Genomic DNA, 14,694 nt, shown 5'->3' on the forward strand with positions numbered 1-14,694 from the left:
TGCCTTTCAGGTCTGGAATTCAACCCACACCTGTGGCTTCCAACCAAATAAAAGACTGGCACAGGAATTGAACATTTACCTGAGGTAGATGCACTCTTTGGAGAGAACAAGCATGGGAGAAAGAAGGGCTTTTTATGCACAGGGAGACAGCTCAGGCGGCAGGGGTGCATGGAGGGATGGACACAGGGAAGAGGTGACTGTAGGGCGGAAGTTGGAGGAGACTGTTGCATTGTGGTGAATTGTGGTCAATGTCATGAGACAAAGTGTATGTGAAGTGCTCTATGGAAAGTGAATTTACTCTCTAAATTTTCACCCAAATCACAATTTAAAAAAAAGAAAAAAGAATCCACACGTATTGCAGTGGGAAAATCTGCTGCAAATGACCCAAACCACAGCATTTTCAGTCACCTGATATGAATGAATAAGGAAGACCAAAGAAGAGTTTGATGCCTTTGAATTCTGGTGCTGGTGAAGAATACTGAAAATACCATGCACTGCCAGAGGAATGTACAAATCTGTCCTGGGAAAAGTGCTGCCAGAATGCTGCTTGGAAGTGAGAGTGACCAGACTTCATCTCACCTACTTCGGGCATGTTGTCAGCAGGCACCGTTCCCTGGACAGTGATACCATGCTTGGTAAAGTAAAGGGGCAGCGAAAAAGAGTAAGATCCTTAAGGAGATGGATTGACACAGCGGTTGCAAAGATGGGCCCAAGTATAGCAAGGATTGTGTGGATGGTGCACAACTGGTCAGGGTTTAGTTCTATTGTACCTATGGTCAGTATGTGTCGTAGCCGACTTGATGGCACCTAACAACAGTAATGGACTCCAGGCCGACCTTTCATTATTACCCAGTTACGATAATGCTTTGAATTCTGTGGTTTCATCTGCATGTTCTATAGGCACATGCTGATGTTTTCCTCGCTGCATGTTTTTATACTTGCCAAATTTCTTATAATCTCTGAGGTTAAGTACACTATTGTGGTAAGTAGTATTTGTGAACCTACATCAATAAATTTTTTGAGAATAAAGTAATAAGTAAAAAGAAAAGGATAAAAATCAAAAAGTCTTCTGCTCAGTTACTTATAATGTAATTCAAAGTGAGATTTTATAATTTTGTTAGTATTCTTATAATCTAAAAAAATACTACATTTAAGCAGGTTCACTATGTTACGTATTCTATTATTATAATTTATAATAAACATCAATAAAGATCAATTTTAATGATAGAATACGTAACATAGTGAACCTGCTTAAATGTTGGACAATCTACTTTCGTAGTGATACCGCCTCAGAAACCCAAGGAGGGGTCACTATGAGTTGGGTCCGAATGGATGGCACATAACAGCAACAACAAAAAGAAAAGATTCTGTGGGAGCTCTGATGGTGTAGGGCAAAGATTCTATGTAGCTAGAACTTGAGAAGTCATTGGGTGGGTGGGGGGAGAGGATGACAACCCAAGTTACTTCACTGGGTGGCACTAGCCCTAGTAAGGAAGTTCTGGAGGCCTAGTGCTTAAGGCATTCACCTGCTAACCAGAAGGCTGGCTGTTCAAATCCACTAGACACTTCTTGGAAGGAAGACTGAGCAATCTACTTCTGTAGAGATACCCCCTCTGACAACCAACAAGAGGTCCCTAAGAGTCAAATATGACTTAATGGCAGTGAGTTTGTTTTTTGGTTTTCAATCCTAGTAAAGCCACACCCACCCCCTCAGACCCACTTCCCTCCAGCACCAAGTTCTAGGCCCCTGTGTGTGTGTGTGTGTGTGTGTGGGGGGGGGGGGGTCCTTCCCCTTGAAGCTGTCCACAGAACTGCCTGATACAATTATCAAAACAACCGGCCCCCATATAGCCATTATCCTTTTCCTCCGCCTCCAGAGAGAACGTTTCCTCGCCTTTTCAGGACGATTCTAGTGGGAACAGGCATTAATCCCTTCCTCAAGCACCAACGCGGAGTTTCCCATCCCGGCGATCGTACAGGACGTCTCGGGCGACGCCCGGAATGGCGCCGAGGGCAGGGGCGATATTTGTCAGCTGCGGACGCTAAAAAGTGGGGCGTCGGGCAACAAGTGCACGCTTCAGAGTCAAGTAGAGTTTGGTGAGTTTTTCGGGCTGCTGGCTTCTCCTTGTATCCGGTTCTAAGCGGCGTCGGGAAAGTGCCGTGGCGCGCGTTCGGGGACAGGCCCGCCATGGAGGTGTCACCTGGGAGGCCGGCCTGGCTTCTGGAGAGATGGAGTGCGCCACGGCAGGAGGGACGAGGGATCCTCCCTCTCGAGCGGACCGGGGTCCTCCGAGATGGACCCGCTTTTGCGCCTTAGTCAGGCGCGCCATTTCCGCTGCTCAAATCGCGGATGTCCGCCATCTTGGCCCTCTTTCCAGGGGATGGCAGGGCCGTGGCAGTGAGTTTTTCTTCGGAGTTGAGCTTCCTGCCAGCTACAGATGATTCCTTTAAAGGGTCGGTTTTCTTGTTGTTTTGATTCCAGGCGGCTGGCGTTTTCTGTGTGTCCTGAGCGTGGGGGAATGCGGGTCTTGGGAGTCTGCGGATGGACAGACACGGTGTCGGATTCCTGAGGGACAAGTGGGTGTGGGGGCTTGTAGATGAGAGAGTACAACTGCCAGGGCTGTAACCTCAGCCCGGAGCGGCTGCTGGGTTGGAACCGCCGACCTTCCGGTTAGCAGCCCAGCGCGTAACCGTCGCTGCTCCGGAGCTGCTTCGGCATCTCCTAAACCCCGTGCTTTTGAGTAGATTCTTAATCGGTCACTCTGGAAGGACAGGGTGGACCTGCTTCCTACGGTTTCCAAGGTTCCCAATTTTTATGGAAGCAGACTGGCTCATTTTTGTCTCGCTGAGTGGCTAGTGGGTTCGAACCGCCGATTTTTTGCAGCCGAATGGCTTAACAAGTGCGTCACCAGAACTAGGAGTCTCTTTAGGAAAAAGCAAAAAAACCCGTTGTCATGGAGTAGATTCTGACTCAGTGGCGACTTCCTGGGGGCAGTGTATAGCTGTGCTCCCAACTGTAAAATAAAATGACAGGATTTGTTTTGTGAAAACCTTGACCCACAACACTTAAAGTGACATCATTAAATAGAAAGTTATGGAGATTATTAAGTAGTAGTCTATAGCTGTGCTTTCAACAAATACCTTTACAAGTGTCTTTTTAATGAACTATTTTGCTTTCTTCAGGTATGATGTCCTTGATGTTATCCCACACCTCGTCTGATGTTCCATCATTAGTGTTCTGTGGATCAAATCTGTTCTTGAGATGGTCTCTAAATTCTGGTGGGATGTAACCAGGGTTGTATTTTGGCTCTGGTGGACTTGTTTTAATTTTGTTCCGCTTCAACTTGAACCTGCAGATGTGCAATTGATAGTCGTTCCACAGTCCGCCCCTGGCCTTGTTCTAACTGATGATACTACGCTTCTCCAACGCCTCTTTCCACAGATGTGGTTGATTCGATCCCTGTGTATGCCATCTGGCGAGAGGTCCATGTGTATAGTAGCCGTTCACGTTGTTGAAAAAAGGTATTTACGATGAATCTGTCACTGGTCTTGCAGAGTTATCTCATGTGATCTCTGGTGTTTTTATGTCACCAAGGCCATATTTTCCAACTACCGATCCTTCTTTGTGTCCGCCTTTCACATTCCAGTCATCAGTAGGTATCAGTGCAGCTTGATGTGTGTTTGGTCAGTTTCAGATCGCAGAAGTTGCTAAGGCTCTTCAGGTTCTTCATCTTTGCTTTTAGTGGGTGGTGCTTAAATTTGAGTAATTTACCTGGCCTTCCTTGTATGTGTATGGATGTTATCCTACCACTGAGAGCGCTGTACTTCAGGATGGATCTCGAAATGTTCTTTTCTAAGTGAGAATGTGACGCCATCCCTCTTCAGTTTGTTATTCCTGGTATACTAGATCTTATGACTGTCCGATTCAAAGTGGCTGATGCCAGTCCATTTCAGCTCACTAACGCCTAGGATAAGGGGCTCCAGTGGTGCAGTGGTTAAGGCATTTACAGATGCTAAGCAAAATGTTGGTGGTTTGAATCCAGCAGCCGCTGTATGGAAGAAAGATGAGGCAGTCTGCTTCCGTGGGGATTTACAGCCACGGAAACCCTTTGAGGGTCGTTAGGAGTCGCAGTCGACTCGATGGCAGTGGGTTTGTTTTTTGTTTTGTTTTTTTCTCAATGCCTGGGATATCCATTGTTAGGTGTTCCATTTCATTTTCCACGTTCCATTTCATTTCCAGTTTTTGTAGGTTCATACTTCGTACATTCCACATTCCTGTTACTAATGGATGTTTACAGCTGCTTGTTTTCATTTTGAGTCATGCCACCTCAGCAGATGAAGGTCCCAAAAGCTGTACTCCATCCACGCCATTAAGGTCCACTCTTAACCTAGATGAGGCAGCTCTTCCCCAGTGGTGTTTGAATGCCTTCCAGCCGGAGGGGCTCATCTTCCAGCACTACATCAGACAGCGTTCTACTGCTGTTCGTAAGGTTTTGAGTGACCAAATTTTTTAGCAGTAGACCGTCATGTCCTTCTTCCTACTCTGTCTTGGTCTGGAAGCTCTGCGGAAACCAGTCCACCATGGAATTTGAAATACTGGTGGCACAGCTGCCAGCATCACAGCAACACGCCAGCTGCCATGATAAGACAGAGTGATGGAACGAGTGGTGATGGAAAAGTAGAGGTTCGTCGAAAAAGAGGAGGTTCCTCAATGAGATGAGTTTGCACAGTGGCTCCAACAGTGGGCTTGAGCGTAGCATCGAGTATGAGAATGGCACAGGACCGGGCATTGTCTCGCTGTGTTGCACACGGGGTCGCTGTAAGTCGGAACCGACTCGATGGTGCCTAACGACAGCAACGGATCTTTGCCATATCTGCTTTATTTGTGGTTAGTGTTTTCAAAGTAAATCTCACGTTTCACCCGAAATAGTTAACACTGTCTCTCTAAAATGACATTTTTCTCCTTAACCGCCTGTGATTCCCCCCTTAACCCCTTAACACTACTTTGGTGAAATTAATTCATCTAATACCTATTTTGTGTTCACAGTTCTTGGATTGTCTCCAAAATGTCTTTCACAGCTGAGTTGTTCAACCCTAGTTGCACTCAAATGGCTTACGTGGTAGGTTCCTTTTTACTGTTAAGAGTCGTCACCTTCTTATCCTCTCCAATAGGTCCTTTGAGGAATTTTCATCTTGGCAGCTGTGGTGGTTAAGTTTGTGTGTCAACTTGGCTGGGCCTGGTTGAGTGGCTGGACAGGTGGATGTAGTGTTCCCCATGATGAGACTGTTCATCAACTCCATGGTGGAATCTACTGTGAGTAGCTGCCTTAGGGATGTGGTCCGCTTCCTGTATATAAGGAGAAACCTTGGGGAACGGTCTCTAGCTTATGGCACGCTTAAACTCTGCATGTAGTTGTGTCGTTGTTCAGCAGCCTTGCCATGCTCTACCAATCTTGGGGCTTTCAATGGACTTGAATCAATGGCCTGCCGTGTGGCTTGGTAGCCTTGGGACTGTGCCATTTTATGTGTTGACCTTGGGCTTGTTAGCCTCAGCAGCCAGTGGCTGCCTGAGTGAAGAGATGCCTCTAGCGCCAGTGGGCCGGGAGCAAGAGGCAAAGCTGAAGCCCAAGGTCGAGGGGCTTTCAGACAGCCCCTAGAGCCCGGCACTTTGAACTCAGACTTCTAGTCTCCCGAACTGTAAGAGAATAAACTCCTGTTTGTTCAAGCCATCCCATTTGTGGTATATTCCTGTCAGAGTGGCACTGGGTAACCAGAACAGCAGCTTTCCCTATATAAGGGTTACTGGCAGGTATAGCCAGTGCTGAAGATCTACAAAACTAGGCAGCAGGGACACTGGGGTCCTCTTTGTATAGTGGGTTTGGGGGCCCATCCCATGAGGACAGTGCCCCGCCCCCCCAGACTCTGATACGGTGTGGGGAGACGTCGTGGTGTCCCCATGGGGAAAGCTGCGGTCATCCGTGCCCTTCTTGACCGACTCTCAGCTCTGATAGCTCGGCCTCTGCCCCTGAAAGTGAGAGGCCTTGGTAGCTGGCTGCAGAGGTCCAGGGCTCCCATGATGTCCAGCACTGGGCTCTGATGACCCCTGAGGACACAGTGCCCTCCAGGACCTTTGACGTCTGGGGATCTGAGGGGCCCTGGCTCTGGGGAAAGTTTTGATTTCTTGCCCCTGCCTCACCAATTCCTTCTTGTGTTACAGGTGCATCTTGAAGCTGAGGTGCCATTCAGCCACTCTCATCTTGGTAAGAAGCCTCGCTCCCACTCCCTGTCCCACCCAGGCTTTTGGGCAACTTCACATCAAGTGTCACTGGCGTCTCATTTATATGTCAACAATCATTGCTGCGGAAACCCAGTCACGTGGGCCTCGGTCCAAATCCCAGCTCTTCTGTTTATGGGCTTGGAGATGTTGATCAAGTGATTGCTCTCCTGAGCCTCAGTCTCTTTATCTGCAGAATGGGCACGCTTTGTCAGAAGCAGATGGACCAGAGTGCTCTCTGTAATGGGGTGGCGATTGGGGGGTTAGTGGCATTTCTTGCCTTGCAGAGATAAGGATTGAATAAGATAAGGAATTCATGTGCTATGGAGGAAAAATTTGTAAGGCCTTTGGTGGTATCTGTGTTTCACGTAGGAGACTTGGTAGTGCGTAGGGTTAACCGTTTTGCTGCTGACCCAGAGGTGGTAGTTCAGACCCATCCAGTGGCTCCTTGGGAGAAAGACCTGGCAATCTCTTCCCATGAAGATTATAGCCTAGAAAACCCAGTTTTATTCTGTCATAGGGCTCACTAACCAAAAGACCCAAACTCAATGCCATCGAGTCGGATCCGAGTCATAGTAACCCCTCCTTGGGTTTCCGAGGTGGTATCTCTACGGTAGCAGATTGCCCAGCCTTCCTTCCGAGGAGTGGCTGGTGGGTTAGAACCTACCTCCAACCTTCTGGTTAGCAGTCAGATGCCTTAGGCACTGTGCTACCAGAGCTCCCATGGGCTCACTAGGAGTTGAAAATCGACTCTGTGGCACCACACAGCAGGTTTCAGGGGGAAAAAATCTGATTTTAAAATCTATCAGTGGAAAGGCATAGCACATTGTGTTTTCGTAGACTGAATACAGTGGACTTTCAAACACAGCCTAGTCAGCTTCCAGACAACTCAATGAATGTCACCTGATGTAATTATTGAGACCAAAACCACTGCCATCGAGTCGATTCCAACTCCTAGTGACCCCGTAGGACAGTATAGAACTGCCCCATAGGGTTTTCAAGGCTGTAAATGTTTACGGAAGCAGACCGCGTCTTCTTTCTCCTGAGAAATGGCTGGTGGGTTTGAACTGCTGACCTTTTTGTTAGCAGCCCGATGCTTTAACCACAGCCCCTCCAGAGCTCCTTGTAATTATTAAAGCCACCCTTGATCGTACACAATAGCCACTTTTAAACAATAGGACAATTTATCTATAGAATGTTTCAAAGTGCTATGTTATAAATGGGTATGTGTATGTGTCGTCAGAACAGAAACCGGTTTTCTCAGCTCTAGGAGGATTTTTATCTATTCCTTGGTGACGGGAGGGAGGGAACGATGGCTTCAGTGAAATGGATCTGAAAATGTCTGCCCTGAGGAGCCCTGGTGATGGCACTGTGGTTAAGCGCTTGGCTGCTGACCAAAAGGTAGGCAGTGCCAACCCACTAGCCGCTCTGCAAGAGAAATATGTGGCAGTCTGCTCCATAAAGGTTATAGCCTCAAAAACCCTATGGGGCTTGTTCTACTCTGTCCCATAGGGTTGCTATGAGGCAGAGTTGACTCGATGGCAGCGGGTTTGGTTGGTTTTGTTTTTGCTGGTAAGCAAGCACTTTATTGATGAGACGCTGGTTTTGTAAAGGCTTGACTTCTGACTGTCTTTCTGAGGGGGCATATGTTCTTCATCAGTAGCGTAACCTGCAGAGCATGGAGTGGATCGTAACGCTAAGCGTTGCTGACTTACAGATGGGGAGGGCGTGAGAGGAGCGCAAAAAGGAATCTGACCACGGAGTAGAGAGGACCTAACTGACGTGTAGGAGTCCCTGGGTGGTGCTAACAGCGCTGGGCTGTTAACTGAAAGGTTGGTGGTTCAAGTCCACCCAGCGGCACCTCAGAAGAAAGTTCTGGCAATCTGCTTCTGAAAAATCAGCCATTGAAAACAGTGGAGCGCAGTTCTGCTCTGACACACACGGGGTTGCCATGGTTTGGAATCAGTGTGATGGCAACTGTTAATTGGTAACATTGATGGGTTCCAGACCAGCATCGTGAAGTAGAACTTTGTACAGATGTGTTCCATCTGCACTGTCCAACCCAGTAGCCCCTGGCCATGCATGGGTGGCTGGTGTGACTGGGAGCAAAAACTACTTAAATGGTGGCTGCCGTTTTGGGCAGCATGCTTTTGATGGAAGGTGCCATCGAGTTCGATTCCAACTCATAGCGACCCTGTAGGACAGTAGAAATACCCCACAGGGTTTCCTAGGCTATAATCTTTATGGGACCAATCACCAGGTCTTTCCTCCCATGGATCCACTAAACCAAAAAACCAAACTCACTGCTGTCGAGTCGATCCAACTCATAGCGACCACCCCTTGGGTTTCTGAGGCGGTATCTCTATGGAAGTAGATTGCCCGATCTTCCTTCCAAGGAGTGGCTGGTGGGCTTGAACCGCCAGCCTTCTGGTTCGCAGTCAAGTGCCTTAGGCACTAAACTGCCAGCCTTCCAGTTAGCAGCCGAGTGCTTAACTGTACCACTACCAGGGCTTCTTGGATGGCATATTTTGTATACAAAACTTAGGTATCGGTGTGTGTGGTGGTTAAATAGTGGCTCCCACTTAGGGAACTCTTGCCGTGTTAAAGTATTTGATGAATCCTCCCAGGGTCCCGATGAGGGACAGACACCCTTTCCCCTGTTACACAGAAGGTTCTCATGAAGTTGCTTCCCAAATTACAGAGTGAGGAGGAGATAGCTGTGCATAAGGCCATGTGACTCTGGAGTACAGCAGGCTTGTCTCTGTTGTGCACAACTGGAGGCTTTGGGAGAGTTAGGTAGGGACCCAGAGCTAAGGTGCAGGGGCGCAGAACAGATCAGAGGTGTCTTCCTCAGGGCATGAGCAGGGACAGATTACTCAGTAAGCATGGTAAGTGCATGTTTAGTGCATCGACAGAGCAGAGGCCCCAGTTGGCAAAAGCAAAGACCCATAGTTGCCAAGCAGACGGGACATAAGGAGAAGCGAGCGCCGAACTGGCAGGACACTAAATGAAACTGATGCCGTTTTATAAATTTTGTATACAATAACGATTACATTTTTATTTCCATTTTGGACCCCTTGGGTATAACTTCAATTCAGTTCTCTCTTGGCGACCATGTAAGAACACGCCAGCGGCACCACAGTCACGTGACTCGTGATTTACCTGGCCCTGTCCTGCTCAAAGACAAACAATACGCATCTCCAGATTGAACACACCCTTGTTAATTGTACCATGCTGTGTGCAGTCGCTCCTGCCTCTATCGGGTATCAGCAGTGGCCCAAAGATCTGGAGATGCAGCATCAAAGGACGGAAAGTGCATGCACAAGTTTTTAAGTATTTTTGAAGATGAAAAACTCTCCTGGAGATCTGTGAAGGGCCCACCAACAAGCATCGTAGGACAAGCAAATCAAAGTACTATTTCTGTAAGTACTATTTCTTTTGACTGTCTCAGACCCGAAGAACAAAATTACATGTTCCAAATCCGTGTATTTTTTAACGTACTGATTTTCAAATTTAAATTTTCGTGCTAATGTCCAAATTCAAATGTAAATTTTATTTTATAAATTTTACTTGTTTTATGAATTTTATTTATGTTCAGATACTCAAATTTATTTGCTACAGTACAACCAAATTTACAAAGTGATGTAATTTTATATCCAGGTAAAATGAAACGGCAACAACTAAGTGGAGCACAAAAACGAAAGCTCACAGAGGATAAAAAGAAAAGGATTTGTGAGTCTCTAAAGACAACTCCAAAATTAACTTCCTTTTTAAAATGTAACAAATCAGAAGAGACTTCAGCTGTTGAATGCTCCCTCTTAATGGGTGCATATCATTGTACTAGTACCACTAGTGCTGAAATTTCTACTAGCAATACAAATATAACAGAATTTATTCCATATTCTGCACCCATTCCTTGCTGTAGTAAAAAAATTATCAATGGTATAGAGAGTGAAACTATTTTAGAATCTGAAATAGTCATATCCACAGACCCCATAAATAACAGAAATACAGATCCTGCTTTGTGGAATAATTTTTCTTCTAGTGATGTAAATTACTGGATTGAAAGAGGGCCAAGTGATTGTCAGCATCACAGTGGGCCATTTGAAAATTCATGTCGAAAATTTCTGGATGGTAAACAAACAAGGTTCTGTAGCCAGAACATATTTCTAGGGTGCAAAGCTAATGGTGAAAATTATAAGAGGGAGTGGCTGTTGTACTCTCCATCGGTCGGATCTGTATATTGTTTTGTTTGCAAACTATTCAGTCCTAAATCATTTAATTCTCAATTTGCTACAGATGGATTTAGCGATTGGCGCAACTCAAATATGATTGATAAACATGAAAACAGTTCAATTCACAGAGACTGTATGTTGTTATATTTAAACCAAAGACATGGTTTTGTCTTAACTCGTGAACTGGGAACAGAAATTAATGAAAAACGTCCGTATTGGAAAGCTGTTTTGCAACGCGTTGTTGCTGTCATTACGACAATCGCTGAACGTGGACTATCTTTTCGAGGAAGAGATGAGGTGTTTGGGTCCCCACAAAATGGAAATTTTTGGGGTTTACTTGAACTTGTTGCTCAGTTTGATCCATTTTTGGCAGGTCACATCTCAAAATATGGTAACGCGGGAAAGGGCAATCCATTATATATGTCTAAAACAATGTGTGAAGAGTTAATAAACTTAATGAGTGATAAAGTTCGATCAGCTATTTTCAGTGAAATAAGTATAGCTCGATATTTCAGTTTGTTTGTAGATTCCAGTCTGGATCTTTCTCATACAGATCGGCTAAGTATTGTTTTAAGATATGTATCTCCAACAGATGGAAAACCTGTTGAGCGATTTATCACATTTACTAGCTTTAAAAGTCATACCGGTGAAGAAATTGCAAAGCAGGTACTTCACTATTTATGTGAAGTTTGCAAAATTGATTTTTCTAAATGCAGAGGCCAGACCTATGACGATGCTGCCAATATGTCAGGGTGTTATAAAGACATGCAACAGAAAATTTTAGAACATAATGAATATGCCATTTACATACCATGTGCTGCTCATTCACTTAATCTCGTAGGACGTAGTGCAGTAGATTGTTGTCCAGAAGCAGTTGATTTTTTTTCTGCTATTCAGTTACTCTACACATTCTTTGCCACCTCTACTCACCGATGGGCAGTTCTTAAAACATATTTAGGCAGTGATCGATTATTAAAATGCCTTTCTAATACATGGGAAGTGAATGCTGTAGCAACAAGTGCAATCCTGGAATCATACACTCAGATTCTAGATGCCTTAGAAAATATTGCCAAAGACCAGACACAGAAAGGAGATACCAAAAGAGAAGCTGAAAGCATCGCCAACAGAATGCAAACACTAGAGTATGTATTCATGTTGGTTATGTGGAATAATATATTACAGCATTTTCATTGGATGAGTCAAGCTCTCCAAGATTCAGAAGTAAACTTACAGACGTGCACAGATCTCTACCAGTCATTAACAGGGTATTTACATAATTTAAGAGGAGACTTTGAAAATTTTGAAAACACAACGAAACAGATACTGCCACATACTGATTTTCAAGCAGTTCACCATCGCAGAAGCATTAGAAAGGAGCAAGTAAATGACGGAAGTGCTTCAGAAGCATCGTTGAATGCCAGAGATCAATTTCGTGTAACCACATACTACGCCATCATTGACACACTTGAATCTTGCATGAAAAGAAGGGCAGAAGCGTATGAAGTTCTTTCGAATAGATTTTCCTTCTTAAGCAATGTGGATATACCTGATGAAGAATGCATGAAGGCATCCAAGCAATTAGTGCAGGCTTATCCCGATGACTTAAATACAAACCTTTATGGAGAAGTGCGACAATTTCATTCTTACGTGAGAACTAAGTTTACATATTCCGGAAAGGCAAATTTTACTCATGTAGGCATGTATGCTACCATAATAGAAGACAGAATACAATGTGTATTTCCCAATGTTGAAATTGCTTTACGCATATTCCTAACTTTAATGGTCACAAACTGCACGACAGAATGCTCATTTTCGTCCCTAAAGAGACTCAAAAACCCTCAATGTGCAACATTTCAAGAAAGACTTGATTCATTATCCTTATTATGTATGGAAGTAGATATTGTTCGGCAACTTAATAGTGGTGAAATCATTGAAGAATTCTTAAGAGCAAAGGATAGAAAGAAATGTTTTTAATTATAACATGTTAAGAGTTGAAAGATCTAGTTAACAATGAAACAGTAATTTGTTATTTTTGCTTTCTGGTCATTAAATTTTCTTTTATGACAGCTTTTCGTGTGGTCATTTATAATGGAAGCATTTATTACAAAGCAAACAATATTGAAGTATGAGCCATTTAAGGCAAAATCAGTAAAAGTCATTTTTTCGTTGTGGGAGATCAACAGAATTTTACATTGATTGTTGAAACAACTAAGTTCACTGACTCATTTTCTTTGTTGCAGAATATGTGGAATATTCTTTTTGTAGACAATATAGTATATAGTAAAAATCATAGTACCCTGTATCCAGTACAAATTTTATAATCTGGTTCATCGCATTCTGCTAAAATGGCATATGCATTCACATACGCACTATCACATTCAATCACTAATAGTGCAGTCGTCTTTTCAAGGAAGTTACATTGTGGATAGTGTTCTCTCTCTCTCTCTCTCTCTCTCTCTCTCTCACACACACACACACACACACCCTCATACCCTCATAAAATAACTCACATATCCTATTTGAATCTGTGAGTAAGCAGAAGAGGGAACACCAGAGATTATCAGTCTTCAGGGCTCTCCCGTGCCTTAATCCTGCTGTCCCAGGCATACTTTTATCTGGTTTGATGTTGCCCCAGCCTGAGATGGTAGAGATGTTCCTCACTTCAGGCTCCCTGGTAGGCAGATCCAGGCCTTTCACAGCCTCTCTGATCTTGGTGGCTACTTCAGACAGAGCAGCATGAGGTTGTGGCGGGGGTCATCTTCTGATGCGGTTTTTTTTTTCTCCAGGAGACTAAAGTTGAAGTGTGGATGTGGAAAGCTGTGGCTGACGGACAAGCTGAGCTGTGTCTTCTTGAGCTTTTAGGTTGTGGTGGCCCAGCGAGACCTGGAAATGTTTTCTGGAGAGAGGGGGGTATGCAGGGGCTGAGGAGCGAGGAGGGGCAATGGGAGATGGGGTAGGAGAGCGTGGCGGAAGGGCCCTAAAATGACTTCTGACATCAGCCCCCTGGAGTTGGGCCAAACTTCACAGGTTAAGGGCCCATTCCTCACAAGACTGCCCTCGCTTCAGACATCAGATGTGAGCTTGGGGGTCCCTCAGTTTTGAGCAGCTGGCTACTGATTTGGACGTTCCCATAGACTTCCTCCACTTTGACAATTTGCTAGAACGACTCGGAGTGAAATCAGAACCAGCCAAGGTCCAGGTCTGGGAGGGTTCAAATCACAAAGTTTCCATTGTCCTCTCCCAAGTCAGAATGTTACTCTCCTGGCATGCCAGCGTGTGCAGAATATTGCCAACCAGGGAAGCGTACCTGAGGTTAAGTGTCCAGAGTTTTTATTGGGGCTTAGATTCTGTGGGTGGAATCTGGGTTCCCTCCCACATCCCTGCAGGTCCTGGCAGGGAGAGCCTGACTCACTCTGCAGATGTTTTGGGAAAGTTTCAGGAGCCTGATGTGGGAGACTGGATTATTGGCAGGGCTGTGGAGAGCGACACACATTCAAAGCAGCCATTTGGTCTAAATCTGATGGACAAGAGATTGGGTTGCTATGCAACAGGTATGCTGCCCTTGTTGCCCTTGGCCATGACGCAACCATTTTGAACTGGTTCAAAGCCCTCCGTTAGGTAGGCGTGATTGACTGAAACACTGGCCACGTGATTGAACGCAGTCTTTACCACCACCCCCTCTTCGCCCCCTCCGCAGCCCCCCAAGGTCAAGTTGATACACTTGGCTCAAAGTGCCCAACAGTCTAATCACATGGTTGGTATTTTGGGCATGGCCAGCCCCCACCAGCGTCACCTCATTAGTAAAAACTGGGAGGTGTGGTCCCAGTATCAACTTTGAATAACAAGGACTCTTCTTGTTAGGAGCTGTCGAGTCATCTCTGACTCATAGCAACCTCATGTACAGCAGAACAAAACACTGCCCGGTCCTGTGCCAGCCCCACGATCCTTGTTATACCTGAGCCCATCGTTGCAGCCACTGTGTCAATCCATCTCTTTGAGGGCCTTCCCCTTTCATATATACTATACAGCCGTTCATATATACTTTGTCTCATGTCATTGACCACAGTTTACCACAATGCAACAGCTCCCCTCCCACTTGCTCCCCATAGTTACCTCTTCCCAGTGTCCATCCCTCCATACACTCCTGCCCCCTGAGCTGTCTTCCTGTGCATAAGCAGCCCTTTT

General features: G+C 45.4%; 1 non-coding gene across 1 annotated transcript; it reads left to right on the forward strand.

Annotated features, from left to right (window-relative positions):
* The first annotated feature begins 6,065 nt into the window (after nucleotides 1–6,065).
* Nucleotides 6,066–6,156, forward strand: LOC122151554. Its single transcript, XR_006164208.1, has one exon. It is a non-coding gene; the product is annotated as a small nucleolar RNA SNORD88 (small nucleolar RNA).
* The last annotated feature ends 8,538 nt before the right edge of the window (nucleotides 6,157–14,694 follow it).

The sequence above is a fragment of the Orycteropus afer genome, unplaced genomic scaffold (genome assembly GCF_000298275.1).
Source record: "Orycteropus afer afer isolate SDZICR_OR568_19922 unplaced genomic scaffold, OryAfe1.0 scaffold00551, whole genome shotgun sequence".
NCBI lineage: Eukaryota > Metazoa > Chordata > Mammalia > Tubulidentata > Orycteropodidae > Orycteropus > Orycteropus afer.